The following is a 7,473-nucleotide window of genomic DNA, read 5'->3' as shown; positions in this document are numbered from 1 at the left end:
GGGGGGATGGAAGGGTGAATGAGGCTTAGGGAGTCTCGGTGCGGAGAGCTGAGCTATATACTTACCCCAAGAGGCTGAGGCTGCTTTGCTTTTTTGTACAACCCCCTCCTCACCCTTTTTTAAAGCTTATCATAGCAAATTCCAGAGAGATAGTAAGGCTTTGCATAGCAGGCATTAATTTTATGACCCAATTGCTTGATGAACCCATCAGTCTACTCTGTGAGCTCTGCCCCCACATCCTACCATGGCTATCCGTTCTCAGACCCCTTTTCTAAACTTCACTCCCTAATATATAAATATCCATGATGATTTTATTATTGGTTCTGTTATTGTGGCTATTTTAGACAAAGGTTTATTTCTTTTTGTTACATTTATTTATTTATTTATTTTGTGTGTGAGTATGCACATACCACCATGTGCATGTGGAGGTCAGGAGACAGCATGTGGAAGTCAGTTGTGATTACAAAGGGCCTTCTGTCACATCAATGTGCCTCCTAGACACACACACACACACACACACAGACTCTCCTTGGTGTAAGTCCCATTAGTTACCTGTGTATTTCCTATGACTAGCAGATGTAGAGGGCATGATCCTCTAGAGAAACAAACATTTTGATGTAGTAAGAATTCCATGCTTGCTACAGCAGACTATCACAGACACACCTGCCTTCTCTAGGGTAAATGTCATTTTCTCTACCTCTCCTGGCCCCTAAGATGCTTCAAGTTAGAGACCTTGCTTATTGGTTGACACTTATGTCCTCATACCTTCCTCTAGGGACACATGGTAGCTGCATACTTGATTTGTATCGATTCATGTTAATAAAGTTGTATGGGTAAATTCTATCATTGAAGTGAAATGAATGGGAGTTTAGTGCAGTGGAGGTGAAAATATTTTCAGAAATATTTCCACAGACCATGATGCATCCCTATTCTCACATATGTGTACCCATCAGCTGCATAGATGCCTGCCATCCCCAGACACACAGACATAGACACACTCAACTCTATTTAAATATTTTTCAGTTTGTGAAGAAATATGGGAATGTTGTTAGGTTGAAGTTGAGTGGCATGTCTTCAGTTGTTGTACCTGGACTGCCCTTAATCAAAGAAATAGTCACCCTGGACCAAAACTTTATGAATTGCCCCATCACCCCATCAGAGAATGTATCACCAATAAGAATGGTAAGTTTCTTGACCACGGTAGAGGGTGTGCTCCAAATTTTTATCGTAGTTTAAAGGTGCCTCACCACCTACAAGTTTGTAACACTCCTAGAAACCAAACCCACTGTAATGAGGCCATTAGAGGCTGGAGAGATGGCTCAGCAGTTAAGAGCACTAACTGCTCTTGCAGAGGACCATAACTCTAGTTCTGGGGAACCATCACCCTCTTCTGACCTCTGTAGGCATTGCATACATGGGTGTACTTACAAGCAGGCAAACACACACACACACTCTCTCTCTCCACACACACACTCATACACACACACACATACACACACACACACACTAAAAATAAATAAAGAAAAAATTAAATGTCATTAAAAGAAGCTGTCAGTATTTCCTGATGGAGAGCACCTCTTGAGAGGAACTGGCAAGGGTGATGTAGACTTAGAAAAAACCGTATGTGCTGTTGGGTTTGGTTTGTGTGGGAATTATAAAGACAAAATCCTAATTCCACCCTTGGAGTGCCAAGTCTGAAATGCTTTTAGTTTGCAAAGTCAAGCAGTTTTATTTATGGACTATGGAGCATATAGTAGAGCTATATGGTGAGTAGCAATAGTTGTTACTGAAAATTGTAAGAGTTGTTAAATTTCCCAAAAATGGACAATAGGATGAGAGGAGAGGAGGTTTTCGATCTAATTTTGAGGATTTCTACTATTTTGAGATTTGATAGAAGAAAATGAACCAAGTTATTGTAAGTTACTACAGAAAATTAAGAAGGAAATATGGAAGTACAGAATTCTGAGCACTATTATAAGGGAGAGTGTCAGGAAAGAGATGTTTAAGAGATGTTTAAGCTGCTGAAAGATCACATAAGGTGAGATTGAAAGGCTTCCCTGTACCCGAGTCAGGAATGGCCATTTCCCTGGGAAGATGGGGGCCAAGCTGAGACTAAGGACCATTGAGAAATGGCCTAGAAGAAAGACATGGAAATCAGTAGGTATTTCTTGTGTCAGCCAAGAAAGGGTGATCTGCTGAGACATCTGCTTGTTATTCCTTCTTCTCTCTTTTCTTTTGTATTGAATATTCATCCCTCTGGCTTCTTTATTTCTTTAGCTTTAAAGGTCCTTCCTACACAGGACTTCTATAAAGCTAAGAGTATGTACCTTGGCTTATTAGTGATTCTATTCGTAGTATTTAGCTTAACATAATTACTTATGTGACTGATAACCGAAGTGTGACTTTGACATCAAGGAAACTTGAATTTGAATACCTGGTTAGTGACTTATTGTATGTCCTTTCAAAGTTTACCATGTACCATTTGCTCCTAAGTTTCCTACCAATAAAATGGACCTAAGGTGGTGGTAATAACCCTATAGAGGTTATCTTTTTAATTTACATGATACATATAAGCAATGTACTAAAGTTCGGTGTGTTTCAAACTGTCAGTGATGTTAACCATTATGTCCATTGCTGCAATTATTTTCCCAAGTAGTGTTCATGTCTCTCCTTCAGATACATATTTCTACACTATTTTCCATGTTTTTATAACAGAATCAGAATACTGTAATGTTGATTTTTTTCCCCCCAGGATTGGTTGTGTCCAATGGCCAGATATGGAAAGAACAGAGATTCACCCTGATAACACTAAGGAACGTTGGGTTAGGAAAGAAAAGCTTAGAGCAGTGCATGCAGGAGGAGACTCGATACCTTGTCGAGGCCATAGGAGAGGAAAAAGATGAGCATCTCACAGGTGCAAGAGGTTGTGGTCTATTTGTTGAACAGATATATTTATTAATACCCAAGTGCATGTAGTAATTACTTGTCGCTGTGACAAAACACTTTGCAAAAGCAACTTAAGGAAGGAAAGGTTCGTTTTGATTAATAGTTCAAGCGTATGTTCTGTGATTGGATGAGGGGGAGAGGAAGGCCAGGCAACAGGAATGTAAGGCAGCTGGTCACATGGGATCCATAGTCAGGAAGAAAAGAGAATGCTGGCGTTATCTCACTTTCTCATTTTTATTCAGTCTGGGATCTGAGCTTAGAAGATGTTACTGCCCACATTCAGATGGCTCTTCCTTCCACAATGAAAGCTTTTTGGGAAACTCTCATAGCTATACTAAGAGGTATGTTTCCATGATGACTGTAAAGCCAGTGAAGATGACAACGAAGCTTAGCCACCACAGTGTTTGTTCTGGGCCCTGCACTGTACCAGGCACTGAGGATCCAACAGTGAGCATCTAACCAGGACCATGTCCTAATAATGATATAGCTAACCACTTGAAACAGGTCATTGAATACATCCCTGAATTTAATATCTGAAATAATTTCAATCTAGCTTCCATGTCAGAGAATTTGGCCAGAACCCCTTATGAGATTCTGTGTTGTATATGCTTTATGTCACATAGCATTGAACCTTCATGGAAAATAGAAATAAACAGATAACTTTGAAGGGCCCAGCTCTCCCTTTTTCTGGTTCCAGGGCAGCCTTTCAACCCACACTTCAGGATCAACAGTGCAGTTTTCAATATTATTTGCTCTTTCACCTTTGGCAGGTGCTTTGAGTACCAAGATGGTCAATTGCAGGAGCTGCTGAGGTTACTAGATGAGGTCCTATATCTGCAGGCTTCAATGGCAGGACAAGTGAATAGAACAATTGCTTCTCCTGCCTTAATTAGAGATCTTGAGACTTGATGTGAGTACAATGGAAAGGCAATAGAGGACAGAGTGAGGGCTGAGGTCATATATTTAAACTTTCAGATGATTCCTTTAGCTGATCTGTAGATTACAGGGTGTAAAGAAAAAAAAAAAGAGGGAACGACAAGACTATTTGAAACACGGAAAAATGCACCACAGTGTCTCCATGATTGTCTCATTTTCCCCAGTTAGCTATACAGTCTTTACATGGATAATGAAATATCCTCATAGACCCCACCAAAAAGTTTTCAGTAAGTGGAAGAAACTGAAATCGTTTTTGGGTTCTTTTGTTTTTTTGTTTGTTTGTTTTTCCCATATGATCAACAATCACTGGAGAGACTGGAATCCCAGTGAGCTGAGAGACTTCATCGATGCTTTCCTCAATGAAATGACAAAGGTAAACAGGTTCTGCCTGTGTCTCCTTACCTAAAAATAGTGGTAAAATGGTTTCCAGATGATGCTACAATAGACAACCACAAGCTTAGAGATTTAAAATAGCACAGCAGATTTATTCGCTTACAATTCTGGATGACGGAAGTCCAAAATCTGTTGGAGACCTCCCTGAATTAATGATGTATTAACAATGTGCAGGCCAGCTCTTTTTGGAGACTCTTTGGGGAGTTCCCAGGACTCTCCCAGCTTCTAGAGGCCATCTGTGTATGCTGACCGGTGGCTCCTTCCTCCATCTTCATGGCAGTACTGGCCTCTCCTTCCAACTTTCCATCATCTCTCTGACTCTGACCCTCATCCTCCCTCTTCTAAGAACTCTTCTGATTGCATTGGGTCTACCTGGTTAATCCATGATCTTTGCATCTCCAGATCCTTACATTAATCACACCTGCAAAGTCCCTTTGGACAAACTGGGTAATATGAAGAGCTTCCAGGGATCAGGGTGTGGGCATCTTAGTGGGTCATTACTCAACTTACCTGAAAGGAGTCAGGACCAATGTTTCAGAAATATGGAGTGACATCAACTCAGAACTGCTGAGGCCTTTAGAAAGCAAGGCCAGGGTCTAATGTCATCTGGCTTACAGCTTTGAAAATGCCATAATATTACCTTCCCAATCTGCATCCCCTATCAATTGCCCATATCTGAAGGACTGTAAAATGGGGGAAAGTAGCAGTTGAGCCTAAGAACTTTATTTTATTCTGAGTTGGGCCTGAGGCCACTTATCTGCCCTATCTCAGGCTCATCTGGCTTACAGCTTTGAAAATGCCATAATATTACCTTCCCAATCTGCATCCCCTATCAATTGCCCATATCTGAAGGACTGTAAAATGGGGGAAAGTAGCAGTTGAGCCTAAGAACTTTATTTTATTCTGAGTTGGGCCTGAGGCCACTTATCTGCCCTATCTCAGGCCCTACCCCAGAACGCAAGAAAAGTTCAGCTGAATGCAAGCGTCTACTCTTAGGATCTAAGTGCGACTTTTTCCTTCCTCTGCTCTGCTTATTACCACCATACAATCTTCTAGATAGGATGCAGAAGACAGCCAAACTGGGTGTGTGGTTTTGAGAGCAGTGGCCTCTGGATAAACCATATAATGAGCATCATACTGTACACTCATGCAGTAGAGATGCTTCTTCCTTCTGTAGGTAGAAGGTGAACTTCTACATTCTCTTACTTCATCTTACTGGAAGAGTGAATAGATGCAGTTAGTCTTCTCACAGGAGGAGATTTCACTAGCTACATAGGGTGCATGTATGTTTCCATTAATTCCTACAGCAATGTTGTCAAGTTGAAGCTTCCAGAAAAATGTGGCAAAAATGATGGTGTTTCATAAGAAGCGTTTGATGAGGGGCTGGAGATATGTCTAAGTAGTTATGAACACTAGCTGCTCTTGCAAAGAACCAGGTTCAATTTAGAGCACCTATGTTGGTCTGCTCACAAGCGCATGCACCTCTTGTTCTAGAGAGATCCGATGACTTCTTCTGGGTTCTGCATATACCAGGCATGCTTTTGTGTACAAACATACATGCAGGCACTCACACATACACATAAAATAAAAATAATTTTTTTAGTATTTTATTATTTTTGTTTTGTGTGTATGGGTGTATTGCCTGCATGTATGTAAGTGCACCCATGTCACGCAGTGCCCATGAAGGTCAGAATACAGCATTGAAACCCCTGGAACGGAGTTATGGACAGGTTTTAGCCACCATGTGGGTGCTGGGAACTGAACCTAGGTCCTCTGTAAAAGCATGCCATGCTTTTATCTGCTGAGCCATCTCTCTAGCACCCTGCAAAAATAATTTTAGTGATTCTAGAATTTCATACATTTTTATTGTATTCAGATCCCCTCCCACTCTCTACTTCTACCCACCCCCGCTCCTGACTTCATGTCCTCTATTATTGTTTGTCTTTTTTTAATCACAAATATTTATTAAGTAGTCAAACATATTAGGCTTTGCTAATACTCAATGAAAGAGCACAGGTAAAATAAACAGGAGATATAATTTTTGTATGTGTAGCTTTGATCAATATGGTACCCATTGTAAGAACATGTAACTATACAACATTTTAGTGTTGTTCACTGAATATTTTTCCTCTTTGAATAAGTTTTGTTTTTAGTATAACTTGATTTCTCTTAAATTCCCTTTTATCTCTCAATTATATTATTTTAGCTTTTGCTTTTCTTTTTGTGGTGCCAAGTGAACTCAGGGCTTTGTAGATGTTAGGTAAGTGCTCTATCACTGAGCTACACCCCAGCCCTGCACTATTTTTCTATTATTAGAAGAAGCATTTCATTACAGCATTACCGTACTCAATAACAATTTCCAGAGCAAAGATACATCTCTTTCAAAAGTGGCTGTAAATTTTTTAGGTTCACAGTTGAATTAATACAGTTATATAATATTGAACTCAGTATAAACCCTGAAAGACATAAAATTGAATGAGTTTTCACCTTTAAAAAAAGATCTCCATTTCATTTTAAAATATACTGTTTCTTACAGAAAGACACATTGTTTTTGCTAATAGTAGTTAGATGTTGGCGCATGTGTCTCTGATCTGTTTGTATCTGATTATTAATAGCCATGGTCGGTTGCCCTTGGATCCTTGGCACCCGTGTATGGATATAAAATCATCAGGTAGATTTCAATGGTAATGTTTATCACCTCTACTAATTAACATGATGTAAATTTTATGCTTCCTCTTCAAACATAATTCATTTAAAAAAATTTGTTACTGTTTTTGTGTGTATATCACACAGAACATCCTCCAAAATCTTATTCATCCATATATCCGCTTCCCAGATGGCACCTTCCCATAGCCTCCCCCCACTAGAGCTTTTATACTGTGTCATCCCTGCTACTGTCCGCTGTGTTGTCGTCACCCCCAGCCTTTCCCCAGTACTTGTCCTTTCTTGATTCTTCATTTTTTGAGTTCATTATACATTCTGGATGTTAAACCTCTGTCAGATGTGTCGCTGGTGAAGATTTTCTCCCATTCTGTGGGTTTTCTCTTTACTTCCCTGGTTGCCTCCTTTGATATACAAAAGCTTTTCATTTTAATGAGGTCCCATTTGTTGATTCTTGACCTTATTTCTTGAGCAATTGATGTCCAGTTCAGAAAATCCTTTCCTACGCCTGTATCTTGTAGGTTTTTTCCCAGTGTT

The 7,473-nt window shown here is 39.9% G+C and overlaps 1 pseudogene; it reads left to right on the top strand.

Moving 5' to 3' along the window:
- LOC103730885 overlaps positions 1–7,473 on the top strand; it is a 31,097-nt pseudogene that overhangs the window by 8,282 nt on the left and 15,342 nt on the right.

This window comes from Nannospalax galili, unplaced genomic scaffold, assembly GCF_000622305.1.
Source record: "Nannospalax galili isolate Female #2095 unplaced genomic scaffold, S.galili_v1.0 scaffold1074, whole genome shotgun sequence".
Lineage (NCBI taxonomy): Eukaryota > Metazoa > Chordata > Mammalia > Rodentia > Spalacidae > Nannospalax > Nannospalax galili.
This window is presented reverse-complemented; position numbering and strand designations above follow the sequence as displayed.